The sequence below is a fragment of the Dermacentor variabilis genome, chromosome 2, assembly GCF_050947875.1.
Source record: "Dermacentor variabilis isolate Ectoservices chromosome 2, ASM5094787v1, whole genome shotgun sequence".
In the NCBI taxonomy this organism is placed as follows: Eukaryota; Metazoa; Arthropoda; class Arachnida; order Ixodida; family Ixodidae; genus Dermacentor; species Dermacentor variabilis.
Window position 1 is genome coordinate 235409371 of NC_134569.1, and position 25359 is coordinate 235434729.

The following is a 25359-nucleotide window of genomic DNA, read 5'->3' on the forward strand; positions in this document are numbered from 1 at the left end:
GCCGCAGCCTCAGCCGCAAGCGATGACATACGCCACTGTAACCCGCCATCACGTTCCCTTTCCGCGCCCAAGGCAGGGCCCAGTGACGACACAGGTCCGTCGTCCACCACCACCCCCGCCGCCGGCACGCCAACCCGTCACCCCACGCGGCATTCCAAGGAAGACTTACGTTTGGTGCACCCCCGATCACCGTCCGCTTTGCTATCACTGCGGAAAAGCCAGGCACATCTGCCGCCGATATCCATACCGGGAGATGGGACTCCGAGGGCTTGCCGTTAACGCGCCGCGAGCCCAGATTGGAGAACGACCTCGCGATATCGCCGACTACCTCGCCGCCACTCAGTGGAGCCCTCGACGACCGTCCCGTTCGCCATCACCCGGCCGCTACCTGCCGCCGCAGCGCAAACCATACACCGGCCCAACCCGGGGCCGCTCTGCGAGCCCATATCCGGAAAACTAAAAGCAGCAACCGATGGAGGTGCGGGTGCTGTTCGTCGAACTGAGGAAGATCCCCCGCCGCCGACGAAGATGACAAAGAGACCGTCTCGACGACATAATAACGACACACCGCCGTCCCGACGAAGTCGGGAAGCGAAGACTACACCGACGAAAGACGACTGGACGACTTGACGACGCGATGTTCCAGCTTCAGTTCAACACGACACCGCCGTGATCCGACGCCAAGGCCTAACTGCAACGCCTGACAAAGAACCTCCGACCTCGATGTGCTTCTTGACGGCCACGCAGTTACCCCCTTAGTGGACACAAGGGCCGATTACTCCGTAATGAGCGGATACATCGCCGCCCAGTTCAAGAAAGTTAAAAGTGCATGGGAAGGCCCTCAAATAGGAACCGCTGGAGGACACCTCATTACGCCGACTGGAATCTGCACGGCAAGAATTACCGTTCATGAACGGACTTACCCTGCCACCTTCGCTATCCTCGAATTGTGTTCACGAGACGTTATTCTTGGCATGGACTTCCTGAACCAACACGGCGCAATCATAGACCTGAAGTCAAAATCGATAACGCTGTCAGAAGATCAAGCGATACCGCCGGAGAGCTCTCATACTCACCACGCCTTGAGTGTGCTTGAAAATCAAGTGAGCATCCCGCCGCGCTCCAGCATTACTATTTCCGCCGGCACCGGAGCACCCGCTGACGTAGAAGGCGTCATCGAGGGCGACCAACACCTACTGCTCGACTGTGAAATTTGCGTCGCAAGAGGGATCGCTCGATTCCACGGTGGGAAAGCGGAAGTTATGCTAACCAACTTCAGCCAAGAGTTCAAGCACATCAACGAGGGCGTGACAGTCGCGTGCATCGAGGAAGTTGTGGAAACCAGCAATGCCTTTGTCCTCTCAGATTCTGCCGCATCTACCCCGACGACCATAGTTCCCCAACCAGACTTCGACATAAATACAAGTCTCCCCATGATTAAGCAGCAACCGCTCAAAAGTCTGCTCCGACGATACAAAGGCTGCTGTTCGACGTCATCGAGGATTCGACAAACACCAGTCGCGAAGCATCGCATAATAACCGAAGAGTGCGCTCAACCACCCCGCCAGAGCTCTTACCGACTTTCGACGCGAGAACGTGAAGCTATTAGGCAACACGTCGATGAAATGCTGCGCGACGACATCATCCAGCCATCGAAAAGCCCGTGGGCATCTCTTGTTGTCCTGGTGAAGAAAAAGGACGGAACCCTACGCTGCTGCGTCGATTATCGTCGATTGAACAAGATCACGAAGAAGGATGTGTACCCCCTTCCACGGATAGACGACGCATTGGATCGGCTCTGCAAGCCTAAATACTTCTCGTCGGTGTACCTCAAGTCTGGCTACGGGCAAATAGAAGTCGACGAGAGAGATCGCAAAAAGACCTCGTTCATCACGCCAGACGGCCTCTACGAGTTCAAGGTCATGCCATTCGGACTGTGCTCGGCGCCTGCAACGTTCCAGCGCGTGATGGACACGGTTTTAGCAGGATTGATGTGGCAGACCTGTCTCATATACTTGGATGACGTTGTCGTCTTCGCCGGAAATTTCGAAGATCGCCTTCAGCGGCTTGCAACAGTACTAGAGGCCATCAAGTCATCAGGACTCACTCTGAAGCCGGAAAAGTGCCGCTTCGCTTACGATGAGCTTCTGTTCCTAGGCCACGTCATCAGCAAATCCAGCATCAGACAGCTGCCATCGCAAAGTTCCCGCAGCCAATAGACAAGAAGGCAGTGCACAGATTCCTTGGCATGTGTGCCTCGTATAGGCGCTTTGTCAAGGGTTTTTCACGCATCGCGGAGCCGCTAACAAATCTAACCAAATGTGATGTCGAGTTCAAGTGGGAAACGCCGCAGTCCGCCGCATTTCAAGAATTCAAACGACGCATGCAGATCGCCGCCGGTACTTGCACACTTCGACAAGGACGCCGATACCCAAATCCACACTGACGCCAGTAGCCTAGGCCTCGGTGCCGTCCTAGTCCAGAGGAAAGACGAACTTGAACGGGTGGTATCTTATGCTAGCCGGTCGCTGTCAAATGCAGAAGGCAATTATTCTACGTCTGAAAAGGAATGTCTCGGCATCATTTTGGCTACAGCAAAATTCCGCCCTTACCTCTATGGCAGGCCTTTCAAAGGGGTCAGCGACCATCACGCGTTGTGTTGGCTAGCTAACTTAATGGAACCTTCAGGACTGCTAGCACGGTGGAGCCTCAGACTGCAAGAATATTAAGTCACGGTAATATACAAGTCTGGAAGAAAACACTCTGACGCAGGCTGCTTGTTACGCGCCCCCATCGATCCCCCGCCGCAAGACGACGAGGATGACGACGCCTTCCTTGGAATAATAAGCGCGGAAGACTTCACTAAACAGCAACGAGCAGACCCGGAGCTAAAAGATCTCGTCGAGTATTTGGAAGGGAATACCAACGTTGTCCCTAGGGCATTTAAGGGCGGGTTGTCTTCGTTCAGGCTACAAAGCAACCTGCTCGTGAAGAAAAACTTCTGACCAGTCCGCGCCAGCTACCTTCTTGTTGTAGCGTCAGCGCTGCGTCCAGAAGTACTGCACACCATACACGACAATCCAACTGCTGGGCACCTCGGTTTCTCCCGGACGCCTCGGAGGATACAGGAAAGGTATTACTGGCCGCGTCTGACCGCCGACGTCCCCCATTACGTCAAGACATTCTGAGACTGTCAGCGGTTCAAAGACACCACCAACAAGGCCAGCAGGATTACTACAGCCGATCGAACCTCCTCGCCGACCATTCCAGAAGATTGGGATGGATTTGTTGGTGCCGTTTCCGATGTCAACATCCAGGAATATGGGGATCGTCATGGCGATGGACTATCCCACCCCTTCGCTGAAACTAAAGCTCTCCCACAAGGCAGTGCAGCCGAAGTGGCGAAATTTTTCGTCGAGAACATTCTCCTGCGACATGGTGTCCCAGAAGTCCTCATCACCGACAGAAGCACGCCTTTACAGCAGAGATCACCCAAGCCATTCTGCAATACAGTCAGACAAGCCACAAGAGGACAACTGCCTACCATCCGCAAACGAATGGTCTCACGGAGCGCCTGAACAAAACCCTCGCCGACATGCTAGCAGTGTACGTCGACGTCGAGCACAAGACGTGGGACGCGGTCCTCCCGTATGTAACCTTCCCTTACAACACTGCGGTGCAAGAAACAACACAGATCACGCCGTTCAAGTTAATGTACGGCAGGAACCCGACGACGACGCTCGACGTCATGCTGCCGCACGTCACTGACGAAGAGAATGTTGACGTCGCTACCTATCTCCAGCGCGCCGAAGAAGCGCGACAGCTCGCCCGCCTACGGATCAAGAACCAGCAGCGTACCGACAGCCAACACTACAACCTCCGACGACGCTACGTCGAGTACCAGCCCGGTGACCGTGTTTTGGTTTGAACCCCGATACGCTGACGAGGACTCAGTGAGAAACTATTGCGACGCTATTTCGGGCCCTACAAGGTCATCCGACGTATTGGCACGCTAGAATATGAGATCGCGCCAGACGGCATTCCGTATTCACAGCGGCGCCGCGCACGATCTGAAGTGGTCCACGTAGTGCGTCTTAAGCCCTTTTACGCACACTGACGAATTTCCTTATTTTTGTTGTTTCTTTGCTACGGGTGTTCTTGTTCATTAGTTTCGCTTGTTTGCAGCATCGGGTCGATGCTTTTTAAGAGGGGGTATTGACACGTGTACATATTTATCTTTCTCTGGTGACCACGTTTCACCGCTTAACAAACGTTATCACGCAGCGCAGGACGCGCCTGCATGTGTAGGAAGTTTTTGGAATGTTATCGATGGTTCCATCCGCTGTCTGTCACCGAATCTTGTGTAATCGGATTGCATATATGAGAAGTGGTTCTTGTGGGAAAGGAGGAAAGACTGGCACTATCTTCTGCAACCCATGCGGGAGCACGGGTGAGCGCCAGCAGGGTCGCGGATATTGGATAAAAAGAAAGAGAGGGTAGGCGGGAGAAAGGTAGAGGGTCGTCCCAGCAGCATCAGAGCAGCCCGGCCGGGAGGGCCCAGTGGGTTAGACTGGAGGAATAGGCTGGAGGTAGATCGTATCGGAGGCGGCCCAGTAGTAGTGAAGTAGAGGCGGATCAGGAAGCCCGAGGGAGTGGGATGGCGGTTAGGCCATCCATCTTTGTAGAAATTTCCTATAGTCTCGCCGAGAGCCCCGACGAGTCGAGGTACTTGACGATACTTAGGAAGGCTGGTAGCTGATTACAACCAGGGAAGAGGATATCTTCCTGTCGTGAACATACGAGCCCGAGGCAAGGGAACTCTTGCAGTAGTCGGCCGCGGTGCTGCAGGTGAGCAGGGCAGGCCAGCCGGAGGTGCTCCAGAGTCTCTGGTTCACTACAAGAGGCACAAACTGGTGAGGTGGCGTTTACAAGGTGATGCTGGCGGGCTGCCGCCCAGTAGTAGCCAATTCGCAGTCGGAGCAGCAACGAGGCATCCCTTCGTAGGAGGCAGTGCTGTGAAAGAGGCCGTGGAGGCCGGCCGAGGGACACCCGTTTGTCCGGGTGACAGGCGATGATGTGCCGACGCAGCCTGTATCAAGAAGTCTGCGGTCGTTACAGCAGGGCTGAGGGGGACGCTTGAGAGATGGGCACTTTTTGCAATAGTGTCCGCCTCTTCATTGCCCGGGATCCCCACGTGTGGCGGTAGCCAATGCTGGGATAGTGAGCATCCTGCGTTCTGAAGAGCCGTCAATCTTGAAGAGAGCAGCGCAACCCCAAGCCTAGCCCTGTCAGGGTTCTTCAGGCAGAGCAGCGCCGTCTTAATGCCTCAGAAGATGGCTGCCGGGGTCGCTGGTAGCTCCTCTGCAAGTAGGTCCACAGCAAAATGGAGTCCTGCCAGCTCTGCTGCGGTAGAGCTTGCATGTCCCGGGAGACGGCACAGCTTGCTCTTTTGTAGGGCCGGTGCAACGCATGCTGCTGTGGATGAGCCCGTCTCCGGTATCAAGGATCCACCGACGAACATGTGAAGGTGGTCCCCAAGTCTCTCTTGGAGCAGAGAGGCTGCCGTCTGCTGTAGGGCACATGCTGCGGAACGGTTCTTCGAGACACCTGGGAGCTCCGTCGAAATAGGGATAGGGATGGCGATGCTGTGCAGCGTTTGCAGGCGCGTCCCCTATGACTTCCTTATAGAGGCCACACAGCCGTCCCATGTGTGATGCTGGCCGGGAGCGTAGGCGGGTCAGGAGTGCTTGACCATCTACGGCAGGGTGTAGGCGATCAATGTGTCGTAGCCCCTGTTGCAGGAAGAGTAGTGGCAGGGGCGCGACGAGAATAGTGTAGAACTTTGTGGTAGACACGCGGGTCCGAGGGATTAGTCTGGAACATTCGACGATGCATGTATAAAAGCCAACGCGCTTGACCCGTTGATCAGATTTTCGACGATCGCCGACCGTGTTCGCCGCTATCGTTGTGCTGTAAGTGTAGCCTGTTCTTGTGGGCACAGGTTTGCCCAACAAAATTAGTTTTATCTTTCACAGTATTGCTACTGTATTCTTCAACGTCCCCACCACGTGACAGTATCCATTTTGGTGCTCCTTAACCTGTGTGCCGCTACAACTGCGAGTTGTGACAAATCTCACAAAACCGTTATCTTCATGGTGCTAAAAGTAAAATGAGTCATTACCCCTACGAATATTTCAACATATACTACAAACATATTTGCGAAAGCTACACCTTACAATAGACCTGAGGTGTCAGGCAAGTTTATAGGCTCATTTTATGTGACATTAGGACAAGCCTAATTATTCAGCAAGAACTCGTCGCAATATTGAGCAGTAATTAGTCTAATAGTGCAGCGCCAGCGTCTGCCTGTCATTGGGAATAACAATCTGTGGCGTTCTCCTGCTGAACACGAGCAGTCTCGGGTGTCATTCCAGCTGGCGGCGGACAGCATACCGGTGATGGGAGAATGCCAACGCCCTCGTTTATTTAACTTCAGCTGCTTCAGATCCAGTTATGGTAAAAGTTGCAATGTTGGGATCTTTGAAGGCCCTTGTGCCGTTTGGGCATGTAAATCTCAAGGAATTATTTGTAACTCACGGTGGTGATTTTGATGTCACCGATTTCAGCCCATTGAAGAAAAGCAAGTTCTTGTGACTAATTATTGTAAAATAACTGAGTACGTTTCAGACAGGCACTTTCACTACGAAACCGTTTATAACGAACAATTTCTCCAATGGGTTTCATTAGGCGAAAATTTTTTCCGTTTATTTTTCAGGAAATGCCAAATAAATGTTACGGATATCCCTAGCGGTGTTACGATAGCGTTTGTCGGGAGAACAAGATGCAGCGCTCACGTTTGTTTCTTGCAAGCTCTGGCATTAACATACAAATAGATGTATAACACTTCAACCAAGCAGAATAGCGCCTCATAAGTTTCCAAGCGGAAGGTGTTACGTTAAAAATTAGATTATATATGCCTTCAGTAAAACTTACGCATAAATGCCCATGACAAACGGAAGTAACACATCATTGCTTCAATACCAGTCGGTGACGTCGCTATGCACATTTGAAACATGCTGATCCACCGCGATGGCTAGTGGACAAGAAAACAATAGAGTTAACTGAAAACCAAGTGTTTTATTTCCTGGAAAAGCATCAGCATTTGTATAATGTTGACGGAAACCGAATGCAACTGTACGCACGCTGCTTCTGCTCTTAGGTATATGATGCATGTTTTATGCTATTCTATCCTCACAATCACATTTATCAAAGATAGAAGTGGATAAGAGCAGAAATGTAAATGCGTCAAAACGCAGCACGAACAAGCAAGAAAAATAAGTTCATGAGCATCATGGGCTGGTTATATTTGCCAATTGGCGTTAAAAATTTTCAGTTCTCCTCGAAAGCGACAGCCCAGTCCTCCCCGACTGTACTGTCGGAGTGGACTGATTTCGGACCTTCCGAAGTGTTAGGAATGAATGAGTGATAAGAATATTCTACATGACGCAGAAAATATTAAATTTTTTGACGATGGAGACGCGATGAGGCGTCTGTTACAGGCGTAATTAGCCCTTTAGGTGCAGCAGAGGAGTATTAGTCGGTGAGAATTTTTTTTGCAAAAGTGGCAAGGACGAGTTTGTGTCATCAACGGGTTTCGACGCTCTTTGAAAGTGCAAGTAACGGGACAGGCGTTCCCAATCAATTCCGACGTTCTGACGAGTTTCCTCTTTGGACGTTGGCGGCTTGCCGACTGTGTTAGGGTTCGTCCAGCAGAAATTCAAAAACCGCAGCTGTCAATCGCCCGTTGAAGCGCCCGTAAAGAAAGCGCGGCTTTCATTTTTATTTTTTTGCAGTGGTATAGACAAATCTATTGACTCTGACATCGCCGAATACGATGGTACCGTTCGGACGGCACAGCAGTCTACATGGCGCGGCAGCGTGCCACTTTGCGTGGTACCTTGTTTTAGGATCTGTCATACGAGAGCAACGTTGTATCCCTGCGTAGCGATTCTTCAAGAAGTTTGACTTTCCGCTTTTGCAAGCCTTTCTCAACACATGTTTCGTCTCAAGTGTACCTTTACCAACAAGAAATTGTGACGAAACAACGCCTCTCAAGTCTGAAATATTTAGTACGCGTGTACGGCTCTTCTTATTTCGCAATGTCAGACGCAAGCCGCGGGCTTACTGCTCCCATAATAAACATATTTTGAATCCACAAGGAACACTCCTATCCAGATGTGCGGATAAAAAAAAAGTGACTTCCCGAGCATTTTTCTTTATTTTTGCAGTAGTTAAAGGGCTAGGCTGGCACCAACATAGTAATTCCGGCAATAGATCCCATCGCACAGCGCGAAGCAGAAGCACTGAAGACGAGAGGAAAAAATTCCAAGGTACAAAGATCGCGTACATCTGCTCCGAAATCCGACCCTACGACAAAGGCTTCCGTTTCGTAGTAACTCTTTACAACGGCAAAAAAAAAATCAATTGTACACTCAACGATCGCAACACCCTGCGCATTTTCAAGCACGCTCCTTTTCCGCAGCCCGGGTTCCTTACGTATTGTTTTTTTTTGTTGTTGCTCGCTTGCAGGTGCTGATGGAGCACGCACGAAAACATGAATGAGGACGAACGAATTAAGATAGAGACACGAAACGGTGAAAGATCACGTCTCTCGGTTTATCACTGTATACTTCGCGCTCCATCATTCCTTCAGCATAATTAACCAATTTGATAAAGTCTTGGTTGTTCTCTTTACAGTAATTTATCATGGGGGTAATGACAATGCTGCTAATCAATATTAAAAATTTGGTAAAGTAGCATTCTATTATTGATGGCTTGACCGTTTTAATCAAGTTTTTTTCTTTCCATTGATCTTCCATTATCAAAGTACTTCGCTTATATTTGTAATGTTATAGTGCGCTTTCTGCCAACCACCGCAACTTGAACGCTACCGTTTGCTTCACGTTACATTTTCTTTACGACTCATCTAGGTACGACAATACTGATGATTCACTGTTTTGTATTCTCCAGGGTTGCACTACTATCACCATAGTAAAAATGTTATGCTTGATCTGGATTATTTATTTACCAAAAACTAGTAGGACCAGCTTTGCTTTGGCTTCTCCTTTTTTGGTCAGTTCTCGTACAGTCCGGGCAGTGTATGCTGTTACAGCTGCTTCTTGTTAAGCAATTTACTCGAGCAATATGTCAATTGGCAAGGCGCATTGGATCACAGTATTTTCTGCACGCAAATTTTAAGGCCGCTACTGTGCTATAGAGACGGTTGCCTGCTGAAACCGCCTATCAATATCTCATTTCAATTTCGCTATGCCGTAATATTTGCCTTCTGACATTATTAGTTCGAAAGGTTATTTGTAGAAAACATGGACGAGGAAAAGGACAAATATGACAACACAACTCACTTAACTTTTAGTCGTTCTGCCATCATTGGTTTCCTTAATAATGAACATACGTGACGCCATAGTTAAGCAGGTCCAGCCTTTCCGGACATCGGGTTCAGTTCGCGTTGGCGACACCACGTTTCGTGTAACCTTTGTCTTCTTGAATCTCAAACGATGTTGTAAGTTGCGTCGAGGAAGAAAGATTACAAAAAGCCTTCTTCTGAACACAAACCTCGACAACCCAGTGGGGTTTGGTGGCATTCGTAGTCACCTCTGATAACGATAAGACCTGCAAAGCATCGTCTGAAAGTTACTGCTGGTCCTCGATTCTTTCGCAATGATGCGACTGCGACACTGAACGATGTTATAAACAAGAAGGAAGGAGATAAAGCGAGGACCCCATTTTTTTTATTATATGACTGATCGATGTTGTGTTTTACACGAAGATTCCACAGTGCAGAGGAACGTTTTTTTATGTTGCAGTGATGAAAGGCTCTCGCTTATGTCCGGCAGGCTTACTATAGCATTTCGCAGTTGTAGCTGACAGTAGTATAAGCTTCCACGGCGGAACGGAAAGGAATGTTTTTCGATGCGGCTTTGCAATGCGCGTTCCATTTAATGGCGCTATACCACTTTCACCTAAGAAAGTTCTTTGAAAGAGCAGCTTCTGCAGTGGATAGCCGGCAATGAAACCTCAACTTGAAGTCATTATAGTATAGTGTTTTTGAACAGGGTGATGTACCCTTTGTATCGTACTATAACATGGCTTTGGCAGTCTTAGGTATCAAGGAAACAAAATTCACAATTTCTTAGTGAAACAGAAGGTGTTCTATACTAAATTCAAAGAAAACTGGCGTATTTATTTGACATTTGCAGGACGTACTTCGACGTGTGCCGTTATTTCACTACAATATCTGGGAGCAGGAGGGAGAAATCTAGGTACTCATTGTCAATACGTTTGCAGTGAATGATAATTATGTTCCCCAGGGCGTTTTTTCCGTCATCCACAATGATTTGCCATAAAAAAATAAAAAAATGTAACTGCAATCAAACCACCGAATGAAAGTCCAGTAACTGTATTCGCTGTGTCTGTCTTTTTCATAAAATCGTTGTCCGTTGTTACGGTTTGCGTCTGGCACCACGTGCAGAAAGGAATTTCACCCGACCTTCTCTCACCATGCCTCGTCGAAATGAAGCGTGACTTCCTAATTCGCCATGGCCATCTCGAGTGTCTGCCGGTCGGGCGGAAGCCCCGCAGTGCTTACAGGCCTCTTTTGTGTGTGTGTGTGTGACTTAAGAGGGACCCTTTCCTCGAACGGTCAAACTCTAGAGAACTTCCACGAACCAGCAACGCGCAAAAGAGATGGACAAGCGTCTACAATTCCAGGAGGCTCAGTACCACCAGAGGCGTGGTATAACCTGAGGCGGGACCCTCTTTCCGCCAATCAGACTCTGTGCCGGTCACGTGACGTCGACGGAAGCAAGATCCCTCCCACGATTCTAGAGGGCCTATTTAAGGGGCCCCGAAATGTACTTTTGATCCCTTCATGCTGTTCTCATTTTCTTTCACCAACTTTTCAATAAACCGTGCAAGTTTAGCAGTAGAAAACGTCTCGCCCTTGCTTGGTCGCCATGGTCTACCGGATGCCTGCAGCCCGCCGACAACGCCGCGCTACGCAATAGTAACGTCGGTCGAGCTTCGTTAGGCAGGTGTCGCTACAATTCGGCCGCAGTACGATACGCTACCCTGGAGTACGCAACAAAGTGGTGGCAGCGGTGGGATACGCAACCCTGGAGACCCCAACTTGGACGACAACTACGAGATCGTAGCTTCTTCGTCCTGGTGACAACGTTCGGAAGGAAGGTGTCTGGATTCATGACTGCATATGGTGAGTGCACGGCTTTTTCCCACTAAGATATCACTTGGCTTTACGTATCTTTTGGAAAGTACAGTGCAGTGATTTTTGTTTACCCGTTGATAGAAGTTTTGAGTACGTCAAGGTTGTTATAAAGTGAAGAGTTAGCAGCACTAAGGGCAGCCATGAACTTGAATGCACTAAAGAAGCCGGAATTGTTGAACTTGGCCAAAGATTTGGGCCTCCAAATTACCGAATCAAAGAGAAAGCCGGAGATCATTGAGGCGATCGAAGCGGTCGGGGCCGACGACGATGAACTGAAGGAATGCCTAGAGAACATTGCAGAGAAAGAGGAAGAGCCTAATCGCCTAGAGGAAAAAGCAGAGCGTAAGCGCCTAGAGGAAAAAGAAGAGCGTGTTGCACGCGACGCACTCGTAGTGAAGCGCCTAGAGATTGAGCTCTTGAAAGCTCAAAATTCTGAAAGACCTAGCCTAGAGGCACGTGAAAGCGAGCGCACAATGACAGACTTGATGGCAGCCTACGCAGTAGGAGGTGACATAGGTCTTTTTCTGGTACAGTTTGAGCGCACGAGTGAGAAGGGAAAATTCGCGAGAAACACGTGGCCGCTACGCTTGCTTACGGTACTGCCACGTGAGGTAGCTGATATCATTGCCTGCATGGGGAAAGAAGAAGCAGAGGATTTCGATGAAGTCACAGCAAATCTGCTTAAAAAGTATAGATTATCACCATAAGCATTCAGGCGAAAATTCAGGGAAGCCGAGAAGACCAAAAGCGAGTCATACTAAGATTTTGCATACGTAAACCTGAAGGAATGGCTCAGAGAAGAGGGTGCACTCGGCGACGTCGAAAAGACCGTGCAGTGCGTTGCTTTAGAACAGTTCTGCCGCCGGCTGCCAGTAAACATCAAGTATTGGGTTCAGGATAGGCCAGGCGTAGACACTATCACGAGAACGACCGATCTCGCTGAGGAGTACGTAACTTGCCGTGCGGACGAAGGCAACGAAGCTCCTAAGAAGGAGATGAATAAATACAGACCCGACAAGCCAAATCAATGGTCAAGGTCGAGTCGGTATAAAACAATGGAAAGGTCAGATTCGGTGAAAACTAGTGACGAGGACAGCGAGGGAGAAAAGGAACCACCCGAACGGAGTGCAGAAAGGCAGAAGGAAAAAACTTTCGAGGCAAAGAAACCAGTTGTTTGCTACAACTGCCAGCAAACGGGGCATATCTCCGTGGGGTGCAGAAATCCCAAACTAGTATTGATGTCACTAAGTAGTAACGTAAAAAATTTGAACTTGCTAGAACCATACATTCGAGACCTCGTGGTAAAAGGCAAACCGTGTAGAGTGCTTCGCGACTCGGCAGCCAGTGGACGTAGTGCATCCGTCGTACGCAGAGGAAGGCCAATTCACGGGAGAATGTGCTTGGATGAGCCAAGCCCTGCAAACCTCCAGTGTTTGTCTCCCTGTGGCCAAGATTCGTATCGAAGGCCCTCTTGGAGTACTGGACACTGAAGCTGCCGTTTCGGCAGATCTCCCGCCGCAATATCCGTATTTGTTTTTTTAGGAATTCAGAGGATTTGCTACGACGCAGGGGAATCGGTCTTTGTGAGGGAGCAGTGCAAGCCCTAAATCGTTCCAAGGCAAGGGAGCTCGCGGCCAAGGCAGTGTATAAGTGTCCACTGGTGGAGGAAATAGGTTTGACGGAGGATGCGTCAACCAGTACCGAACAGGACAGCCCTATAGGGGGTAATGCGGAAAGTGCACCAGCTAAGGAAGAGGTCAGGCAAGCGCCGGAGCCTGAAATGTCTCGAGAGGCAGAATGCAGGAGAAAGTTGTTAAACATAAGCCCTGCCACAATGATTGCTGAGCAGGAAATGCGTAAGGCACAAAGCAATGCTGAGCATTACTATGACAGGTCGGCTAGCACGCGACGCTTTCAAGTTGGGGAAAAGGTAATGATCCTGAAACCCTCATTGAAAAACAAGCTATAGGTTCAATGGGAAGGACCGGTTGACATAATTCAGAAATTATCTGAAACAAACCACGTAATCACGGTACCGGGAGAACGAAGGATATCACAAGTGTACCATAGAAATCCACTTAAACCCTACGCGCAGATGGAAGCCATTGTGAACATGTTCCTTAACCAACCTGAGGAGATGCCTGTCGACTTTCCAGAGTTAACAGCAGTGACGGAGGCAAAAGACATTCACGAGACCATTGACAAGTTAGTAGAACAGGCGAAGTTGAATCCCAATCAAAGGGCCGATCTGAGGGAACTCGTGTTTGAATTTAAAGACGTATTTTCAGACACATCGGGCAGGACCACTGCGATCGTTCACGACATCGAGTTAACCTCATCGGACCCAGTTCGTTCGAAAGCTTATCGCGTTTCACCTTGTCAGCGTTAAGTCATGGCCGCTGAAATAAACAAGATGTTAGAGCTAGGTGTAATCGAGCCAGGAGAGAGTGATTATACCTCGCCTCTTATCTTAGTTGAGGTCCTAGGAAAGAAGCCGCGACCATGTATCGACCACTGCAGGCTCAATTTAATCACAGAGGACCAGACTTATCCAATACCGCACATCGAGGAAAGGCTTGAGAAAGTGAGCAGTGCTAATTTCATTTGTACGCTCGATTTAGTCAGAGGGTATTGGAAGGTTCCATTAACCGAGAGGGCAAGCAGGCTTGCAGCGTTTATTTCCCCGTTGGGAACCTTTCGTCCGAAAGTCCTGAGCTTTGGATTAAAGAATGCGCCATATTGCTTCTCTAGCCTTATGGACCAGGTGCTACGAGGAGTGGAGGACTTTGCACTTCCGTATCTCGATGACATAGCAATCTTTTCTTCATCATGGGCGGACCATATGCAACACCTGCGAACCGTGCTGTGTCGTCTACGAGAAGCCAACTTAACTGTTAAGGCTCCGAAATGCCAGTTGGGGCGGGCGGAGGTATCTTATTTAGGTCATGTAATAGGGCGAAGTCATCGTCGGCCTTCCGAGGTTAAACTGACCGCAATAGGCAGCTTCCCGCAACCACGCACCAAGCGGGACATCAGATCATTCCTTAGCTTGGCAGGTTATTACCAAATATACATCCCGCAGTATTCCGAGATTGCGAGTTCTCTAACGGATGCTCTCAGAAAAACAGAAACACAAATGGTAAAGTGGGACGACGCAATAGAACAGGCTTTTAGTATGCTGAAGAAAACACTAACGAGTCAGCCAGTGTTGAACGCACCCGACTACTCTAAACCATTCATTCTTCAGTGTGATGCCAGCGACAGAGGTATGGGGGTGGTGCTCTGTCAAAGGAGAGATGACGAGAACGAACACCCTGTACTGTACGCCAGTAGAAAGCTTTAAGTTCGTGAGGAAGCATACAGTGCATCAGAAAAGGAATGCGTCTGCGTAGTATTGGTGGTGCAGAAGCTAGCTTGCTATATCGCTGGTTCAAGCTTCATCATAGAGACTGACCACTGTCCCCTCACATGGCTGCAGTCCATGTCGACGAAAAGCGGTCGTCTTATGCACTGGAGCTTGGCTCTTCAACAAGACACCTTCGATATTCGCTACAAGAAGGGTGAGCTTAAGGGCAGTGTCGACGGTTTGAGTCGTTATTCCTAGAGTAACGAAAGCCTCATGCTCTCCCGGGTTTCCGTGGCATTTTTACGTTCGTTCATACGTTCTTTTCTGAAGTGTAGTCGATTGTTAACTGATTTTAATAACCACGTCTTAACGCTTTCAAGAAATGGCTGTTTTTAGTGTTCAGGGGGGGGGGGGGGGGGCGGAGGACGCGCGTAAGGAATGGGAGAAGTGTAGCGGGTTTTCTTTTATTGAAAAGGCCGGGTGTGTCTTGCAGGAGGGTGACCTTGTGCTCGCTGCTTTGTGGTTGTGGGTCCGGCACTGTTCTGGGTTGATTGCTTGCCCACGCAGGGGACGAGAAGTTGCGAGACCTGCTTGCAAGACCAAGTTCACCGGACCGGACCAGGGAGAAAAGTCACAAGAGCGCCACGAGGTCTGATGACAACTCCCAGGAATCTACCAGCTACGAACTAAGGGTTCGTCACCTCTAAGGGGAATTCTGCTACTGAAACGCCGATCCCTCTCACAACGGCCGCTCGCCCCTACGCGTCGGGATCTTCCTCCCCCGCCGGAGATACTGTTACGGTTGGCGTCTGGCACCACGTGCAGAATGGAATTTCACTCGACCTTCTCTCACCATGCCTCGTCGAAATGAGGCGGTGACTTCTCCTGCTACGGTTCGCATCCAACACTACGTGCACAAAGGAATTTCATCCGACCTTCTCTCACCATGCCTCGTCGAAATGAAGCGTGACTTCCTAATTCGCTATGACCATATCGAGTGTCTGCCGGTCGGGCGGAAGCCCCGCAGTGTTTACAGGCCTCTTTTGTGTGTGTGTGGGCGACTGAAAAGGGAGCCTTTCCTCGAACGGTCAAACTTTATAGGAGAACTTCCACAAACCAGCAACGCGCCAAAGAGACGGACAAGCGTCTACAATTACAGGAGGTTCGGTACCACCAGAGGCGTGGTATAACCGGAGGCGGGACTCTCTTACCGCCAATGAGACTCTGTGCTGGTCACGTGACGTCGACGGAAGCAAGATCCCTCCCACGATTGTAGAGAGCCTATTTAAGGGGCTCGGAAATGTACTTTTGATCCCTTCATGCTCTTCTCATTTTCTTTCACCAACTCTTCAATAAGCCGTGCAAGTTTCGCACTAGAAATTGTCTCACCCTTGCTTGGTCGCCATGGTCTACCGGATGCCTGCAGCCCGCCGACAACGCCACGCTACGCATTAGTAACGTCGGTCGAGCGCCATTAGGCAGGCGTCGCTACAACTCGGCCGCAGTACGATACGCTACCCTGGAGTACGCAACACCGTCAGTTCACACTATTATCCTCAGTTTGGCCCACGTTACATGGCCGAAAAAAGCTTCGCCAAACGCTTCCACTGCGGATCGAAGCCTTTACTTGCGGCAAATAGCAGGATGGCTCGTTAAGCACTGCAACACCTTCAACTACGGCGCTTGACAGTTGGCGTCGCTTAACATCTTGGCGTCTGTGCATGTACTTCGGAGACCAAACTAGCCAATACTGTCGCTGACGAAGACGACGCCTCACAAAGATGTTCTTGAGAAGATGGGTGTATCCTGCGTTAAACCACGCTGCTGTCGCAGAAAACGAAGTCATAGCAGAAGGAACTGCTGATGTCTGGTGATTCCTGATTTTTTTTGCAGCGAAGCTGTTAGAGCGGCTCGAACCGTTAGAAGACATTAGCAAGCGTTCTTCCGATATCCTAAACAAATGCATAATTAACGGAATAGATATTTAAAAGAAGTAGCAGTCATGTTAGAGGTTGACGTTCAGGCGAATTTTGAAGTGTGTGGGGTTTTACGAGCCGAACTAGGGTTTTACGTGTGGACACCGCGATATGATTATGAGACACGCCGTATTGCGGAACTCCGGGTAATGTTGATTGCTTGGGGATCTGAACGTGCCTCCAATGCAGCATACACGGGCGCTTCTTGCATTGAGAGTACGTTATTTTGCATCCAACGAAGCACTTCGTCTTAGCAAAGCGTCACGTAGAGTGCTAAACAGACTGCACTGTTTCGGAAAAGAAACATGGCAGAAAAATCCAAAGGAGCTTTTGCCACCCAAGTTAGCCGTCCGGCTAGAGCATGAAATACCGAATTTTAGTAGATTCCAATATGCCTTAGACAATTAGCGTTCAATTCGAGGATACTTGGGCCCGCGAAATTATTGTGGTATTAGAGTACTGGTGTGCTCCCCATTTTCATACGTTAGAGGAAGAAAATAAGACTTTTCGCCGTGTTCTCGGGGAACTAAACAAGACACTTCGTTTATATTGGTGACAGTAAGGGGAAGGGTATGGGGCATATGACAAAGATCGAAGTGTGCGGCCTCATTACAGCTTTTGGAACCAATTACCTCTGCAAAATCCTCAGAGAGAGCCACTGCGACCTGCGTTTTGCAAACGGCGCACAATTTGTCCCAATGTCCTGAGAGAATTACAGTACGCAACCATGAAGACCAAATGCAGTCATAATGCGAGAACTTTGTGGCCAATGAGCATGCGAAGTTAAGTGTGTGGCTCTATGTAGATTACAGTTTGTATAGCATTCCTTCAGAAAGTGCTCGAACACGTTGCACGACCGTTCTCTGCTCTCTTCACCAGTTTCCTGGGGGAGTTGTACGTGACCTTTTGGTTATATTCGGTGTAAATGGCGGCCATGTTAGTGGTGATGTGGGGCGAAACTTTAATGTTTCCTGACTATATATGATCATTGCTTATATATTAAGCTGAAGAAATTACGTTTGACAAGTGAAGTAATGCGCGGGGCAGATAACCGGGGTTTATTAGTGTTAGAGAATAGGTGCCCAGGAACGGGAAGCGCCGTCAAGGACGGCGAAGTATTAGGTGATGTGACGGAAATAAAAAAAAAATATGCAGGTACAACTTAGAAATACCTAGCGCAAGACAGGAGTAATTGGAGATCGCTGAGAGAACCATTATTCCGGCAGTAGACATAATATTAGGATAATCTTGATGGTGAATAAAATTGCAATTATTTGCTGAATACTCGTAACATGCCTATTATCTTACGTTGCGCGGAGGAGGTCGTATGTTATCTCCATGTGCTCGGTTACACTACGCAAATGAGCGAAATCGGTGATGTGTTAGTATAGATTAATGTGTGCGGCGCAATTACGCTTTTGCAACAAAATACGTACTCACCAGCTTAAGAGCACTGTAAGTGTGTTTTATAAACGCCACTGTGATGAGGTCACTCTCCAGGGAGACCTATAATAGCCACCAAGTTCAACTTCGTGAAAATGTAGGGGGCGGATGGTCGTTGTGAGTGAAGTAGGTCATTTGTCTGCAAGGGTATGTAACCTCTACGGAGCGTTGTAACTGTTTTCTGAACGACTCATTATTTAACCGGTTTCTTTTCCGTAAATTATATTACCCACCGCAGTTAAGTTTAGCGAACATGTTGGAAATATTAAGGCTGATGTGCGCTCGAAAGTAAAAGTGACTGGGTGAAGTATGAGCTTTGCTGTAGCGTCCAGAACCCCACAGCCAAAGCACCATTGCGAATCAAGAAAAACTAAAATAACTTGTTCGCCTTTATATTTAGCCACAAATAGTCTATTGATATAAAACACTAAAAATATATATCACTTAAAAGTTATGGTAATAGATAATTATTTAGTAATCCATTTTCTTAACCCTCCACAGTTGAAACATCGTCCCAAACATAACTATGCACTGCGCTGTGTTCCCTACGCCACATTGTAGAATAAAAATTAGCTGAGTGGCTACGACATTGGGCTGCTGAGCACGAGGTCGCGAGTTCGACCCATGCGGCGGCCACCACATTTCGTTATAGGCGGAACGCAAGACATGTCGTGTGCCGCGCCTTGAGACGTCGCAAAGGAGCAGAGGCGCTTGAATTTAACATGGATTTACTCCACTACTGGGATGCATCATAATCAGGTTGTAGTTGTGCCCTGCAAATTCCATAAATATAATATTTTCTAAATGATACGCTGGGATTAGCGGGCTCCCACAAGTACAGGAAATCGTTACAAGCGCACAATTACCGCTCTAAACTTGCGAGAATTACGCGGGAAATGATTTAAATTCTGTCGTTTTATTGCAGCCAGCTGAATTCTTTAATACAACTGCTCAAAAGATACCCCTTAACTAGAAATTTTGCTCTTAATCTCCGGTATACCAGCAGTCTGGGTCGTGATGTTGTAGTGATGACATTGTTTCTCGTGATATTTTTCTTTCTTTTTCAGTCTTTTCGCCCTTCGTCAGAGCGACACTTCACCTGCATGATCAACGGGATCACGAGGCCGTGGACGATGTATGATAAGAGTGGTATTGAATTACTGGTTTCCCAAACGTCAAAAAAGAAAACGAAAGAGAAAAAGTCGCAGTTTCGCACAAAAGCCGAAACGTCGATTGGGGTAGAAAATCAGTGGACATCTACGGCGGACGAAACGTGCAAGGAGAGATTCCAGATCCCGTACGTCGTCAGAAGGAGACGATGGAAGAGTGCGGCGGTGGAAACTTCGACAAATGGGGCTTCGTCAACACCACATAGCAGCGACAGCAAGAATAACTTCGAGCAACCTCCACCTCAAGAGCCTAGGGGGCGCTCCCGATCCTGGGGACGCTCTCGCTCCAAAGGGAGCCCCCGGAGTCGCTCCCGATCCAGAGGGCGCTCTTGTTCCAGAACCAGGACCAGATCACGCTCCAGGGGTCGCTGCGGATCCCGGCGCCGAGGGAGTCAAGTCCGGTTCAAGTCCTGCTCGAGGTAGTGCTCCAGGGATCGCCGACCCGAGTGCTACCCGACCTGGGCCGACCGAGTTCGAGGAACGCCGGGAAAGGTAACGTGGGGGTCACCGCCAGAGCATGATAGAGGTAACAACAGACTAGCACAACTTGAGCGCGAAAACGAGATGATGGAGAACACAATAGGTCGACTGATGACAAAAATTGCGGAGATTAAGAAGGGCAGTCAACCCGTCATGGCTGACAAGCAGCCAGCCACTCCCCAGCCACTGGAAATCCCCATGGTTGAGAAGAACGATACGGATAAGCAACCGGCCGCTCCCCAGCCATGGTTGAGAAAATCGATACAGAGAGGCCCGCTAAAAAGAGGGCAATCGCTAACGAGCAAAAAAGAGCACCAGGCAGGGCAAAATCGGAGATTCGCGAGTTGCTCTCCGCTCTCAGTGACAGCATTAAGCAGATAAATGAAAAGTTCTAGCTCTTCCAAAGCAACATGGCTTCCTTGGAGGAGCGCACTGATCAGCGGATCAGCAAAATTGAATCCTTCTTAGAAAACGTTGCAGCACCTGTGCTGGTACTTAAAGCTCCTACACCCCCAGCAACAGCATCGACTAGTAACAGCTCGGGGGCGATCAGCCCTCCGAAGGTTAGCACAGCAACTCAAGAGCAATGCGATGGCCACTCAAACTAGCTCATTCAAGATGTGGCAATGGAATTGCAGGGGTTTCCTTCCCAAGAGGGCTCACCTGCAACAATATATTCGCTCACACGCAGAGAAGCCAATTGTTATAATTTTAGAAGAAACATTAACATCTAGCGTCCCGCTGTCTGGCTACAGGCCCGTAGCAAAGCATGAAGAAGGACGAGGGATCGCCGCACTGGTTAGCAACAAGCTGACCCACATCACTCATGACCTTAAGATGGCCGCAAGTAAAGTCGAATACATGATCCCTAGCCCAACGAACCACGAAAGTATATTCATCCTGAATGTCTACAGTAGTCCCAAAGCTCCAAGACAACGCTTCAAAGCCCTACTCACCAAGGCCACGCAACTAGCGCGCGACTCCCCTTTGATCACAGCTGGTGACTTCAACGCGCCGTACCACACCTGGGGATGGCCATATAACACTAACAAGGGGGAGGAGCTCTGGCGTGCGGCTATAAACCTAAATTTAATGCTAGTCATAGACCCAGCGTTCCCCACCAGATGCGGAACATCGTCGAGCCGTGACACGACACCGGATCTCACCTTTGTCAGGAGCATTGCAGCGGTGAAGCGGACGAACCTCGGGGTAGACTTTGGTAGCGACCATTATATCTTGGCCACGCACCTCCAAGTCGAGCAGAAGAGACAGCGCATGTTCCAGTACACAGACTGGGACAAATTTCGCAAAATTAGGGAAGAGCGAACGGAGAGTGAGGACAAGCCTAGCCTCGAACAATGGGTTGTACAGGTTAGAAACGACATCAAAGCTACCACTAAAGAGGCTTGTACCAACCTCCCAGTGGATAAAATGGACAGCCGTCTGGCTCACCTGTTGGAGGCCAAGCAGTCCCTCCTCGCCAGGTCGAAAGGACAACGGCTTAACTGCAGGCTCAGAAAGAAGATATCGGAAATCAACAGAACTATAGAGGAACACTGCAGAGCCTTCTCTAAACAGCACTGGGAGGAAGTGCGTAACTCGATCGACGGGCAGATGCATAACGGGGGCACCTGGAACCTCCTAAAGCATCTCCTCGACGAGAGCAACACTAAAACGAACCAACGCAACACACTGGCGCGCACTCTACACACAGCCAAGCGAGAATATTCGAGCAAGGAAATTTTATCCAAACTCGTGAAGAAGTATCTATCAGTAGCGTCGGGCCCTACACCACCTTCCCCTGACTACGAAGGCTCCGAGAACCCTGAGCTCGACGCAGAATTCGGGATTGAGGGGATCAGGCAGGCGCTCCACGCCCTCAACGGCAGATCGGCTCCGGGTCCGGACAAGATCACAAACAAAGCTCTACGGAACCTGGACGAGAAGTCCATCGAGTACCTAACGGACATCATTAACCAAGCATGGAGCAGTGGTAAATCCCGGAAATCTGGAAATCGGCCAACACCATTCTCATCCCCAAGCCAGGCAAGCCGCCCAGCCTCGATAACCTCCGCCCAATTTCGCTCACATCATGCGTGGGGAAGGTTCCTGAGCACGGAATCCTAAACAGGCTTTCACGCTACTTGGAGGACCACGACATTTACCCACACATGATCGGCTTCGGGGTCGGACTCTCGACGCAGGACGCGATGAAGCTCATCATGCATCACATTATTGACTGTAATACGCGGGACACGAGAGCCATACTAGGTCTAGATCTGGAAAAGGCATTGGATAACATTCTTCACTTGTGCGTTTTAAACACAATCTCGAGCCTTAACATGGGGAAGCACTTATATTCCTACACGAGATCTTTCCTGTCAGACAGAGAAGCCACCCTTAAAGGGAAGCTGAAACACTTTTCGAAAAAAATGAGTTCTCTGCGGCATTCTACAGTTTTGAGTCCCCTGAACACGAATATCTGGTTCAAAAAGGGTGGAAACAAACGCAAGCGGCTGTTTTTTCAAGAAAACGCGCACCAGCGCCTCAGGGCATCGCGCAAAAGCCGCTGTTGCCCGTGATTGGTCGGGGCCGCTGTGACGTCGTTGGCGGTAGTCGCCGGTCGGCGCCGCCGCATGTCTCCGTTTCAGAGCGTAGCACCATTCCTTTCTCTCTGGTAGCACGCGGTTCTGCTGTTCTGGCTTCATAGCTGAGTTGTAAGATGGAACGTTCTCGCTGTCTCCGACAGCTTGTATTTTCCCCGTACATGTTTTAACCCACAGCCGATACGGAAAACGATGGCGGCAACGGCGGCAACGACGATGTTGAGTGTGCCAACAGCGACAGCGATGTGTGCACCTTCTCGCGCGCTGGAAATCTTAGCTGGTACGTATGTTTCTTTTTTTTTCATGTAGCTGCACATTGCAATGACGGGAGAAAAAATGCGCTAAAGTGTCACTGGGAACATGCTGCTGGAAGAATGCCGAAGCACTAACTTTTCATTAGATTCTAAACACGAGTGCAATTCCGCGATGTCAAGCACCTTGCCGCTGCTTGTCTAAAGTCCCGTGGTTTTTTCAGCGTTGATACACGATCGCGAACATAAGTGCCGCGTTTCAAAGCGCGCACATGCAGTTCTGTGAGGTACAGTCATGGAAGTTGCTTATCACACACATCCAGAGATGACCAGAGGTATTATATGTGCAATATTCATACTATGGTTCGACGACTTTGCGAGTGTGGCTCGATCAAGAATCGGTATGCGTGCTCCATGCTAGTGTTGACATAAAGATATTAGGTAGTTTTAGCACCACCGTGTGGTAAACACGATAACTGAACCGTACGTCGAATGTCGCTAGGCAAGCCTACACTCCATTTGATACCTCAGGTGCAACGCTGTGGAAGCTACGCTCGAAGTCCGGTCACCAAAATTTATTACGGCGCGCGTTTCCGTCTCTGCTTCGCAGCGTGCCAGCGGCGTTTGCTCGCGCTAGCATGCACGTGAAGCTGCCGCGACGGGCTGCAATTAAAAAATACCGAAAAGGAAATTTTTCTTAAAAGAACGTGTTAGCAGCCGTATAAGTATAAATCTACGGAACGAAGTTTTTACACGCCGAGTTCAACTACTCTAACGCGAGCATGAAAATATTACCGTAACGCCTCATGTCGTGCGATTTGAACACGAATGCTGAACAGCTAAATCTGCGGGCACCGCGAGGTAGGACGAATAACAAATATCACTGAATGCGCAAGCGTACCCCCGGCCAGTTATTTCACCGTATCAGAACAGCGCCGAACAAACAGCTGTAGTACAGTGTTCCGTGACAAAGCGGAGAGGCAAAACAGGATGAAAACGGCAAGCACTTTGCACGTAGGTGCATATTCCCGGCTCTGCCTCCACCTCGCTTCGTCGTAGACCGTTTGTTCGACACTAAGGTGATCATCTGGTAAAAAATTGCCCGTGTGCACATTAAAACCCTTACCTCACGCTTTCTCCTCTTGGCGAAGGCCGCTTTTGGAGGTGGCGAGGTGTTTCTCGTGTAGGAGAATATAGACGGAACAACGCCGGGCTTCAGTCACGCCGATTTAACTGGAATACCGATTGCCCGCATCGTTGTCAAGCTCCGATGATAGTAACTGTCGCGGAAATGGTCCGAGCACAGCACAGTTGATTTCGTCGGCACGAACTTATCTCTCCTCACCGCACGTACCCACTGCGCTGCAAGCTTCTTTTCCTTCGGGAATTTGTGAAACACCACATCGTCTCGCCCGCCTGTGTTCGCGCAGCCGAATGCTGCACAGAACGAGGGCATGTTGGGCGCCCTTGGCTGTAGGCACTCACACAGCACAGAAGGAAAGAACAGTTTACGAAAATCGCAAAACAAACGTGAGCGGCGGCGGCGGCGGCGGCAGATCTCTCGTAGCGTCGTTCAGTAAAGCGCAGGACGGAAAGAGGCACGCAAGAACATGTCAGCACGCCGGTCCGCAGCTCGGTTGGCTCGGTCTCCGCCCATGACGTCGCTCTCGCCGGTTCTCTCCTCTGGCAACAACCTCACCCGGCGTTCCGGGAAGCGATGGGGGCGTGTCCGCGCGGGTGATTTAGAAAGCGATTTCCGCCCCTTATATTAACAAAACGAAAAAAAAAATTTCGGGACCGTAAATTATTAGGTCTGTTCTTCCCAATCCCAGCAATTCATGGAAATTGAAAACCGTTTCAGCTTCCCTTTAAGATCGGGGACCTGACTTCAGACATGATCAAGCTGGGGTCTAAGGGGACGCCACAAGGGGCAGTCATATCCCCAACCCTCTTTAACCTCGTCATGATTGGTCTATCCAGGACAGTCTCTGCTATCGACGGTATCAGTCATACCATATACGCAGACGAAGTTACCATCTGGCGTACGGGAGGTAGTGACGGACAGGTAGAGACGGCCCTGCAAGAGGCGCTTGATGCTACCGAGAGATACCTTGAGTCCACCGGCCTTCTGTGCTCACCGCACAAGTCGGAACTACTACTTTATCTACCCAAGCGCAGAGGCCCGAAACCAAAGGGATGGAAGCCACTATCCGAATGCGACAAAAAACTGCGCACAAACGACGGAGGATATATTCCGAGGGTGGATGCTATCCAGATTCTCGGCATGATGGTAGAGACGACTGGTTCAAACAACCAGACAGTGCTGCGACTCACTAAGAAGACGGACAATGCCATCAGACTAATCAGAATAGTGGCCAACCGGCAGCAAGGCCTTGAAGAAGATAACCTCGTGAGTTTGGTACATGCGTTCGTAATGTGTCATTTCACTTATGTCACGGCCATGCACAACTGGCAAAGATCGGAGCGGGATAAGCTCAACGCATTAATCAGGAAGGCAATCAAGAGAGCTCTCGGCCTCCCCATATACACTCACACGGAACGCTTACTTCAACTTGGCATGCATAACACGCTAAAGGAAATAGCGGAAGCACAGGAGAGGGCCCAGTTCGTCAGGCTATCTACCACACAAGCTGGAAGACACATCTTACAAGAGCTGGGCGTTCCCCCCACAGTAATCAAAACAAAGTTCTGCAGCATCCCTCGAGAGCAGCGAGACCTCATCACTGTAGCCCCGATCCCACGAAACGTCCATCCTGAATACAACG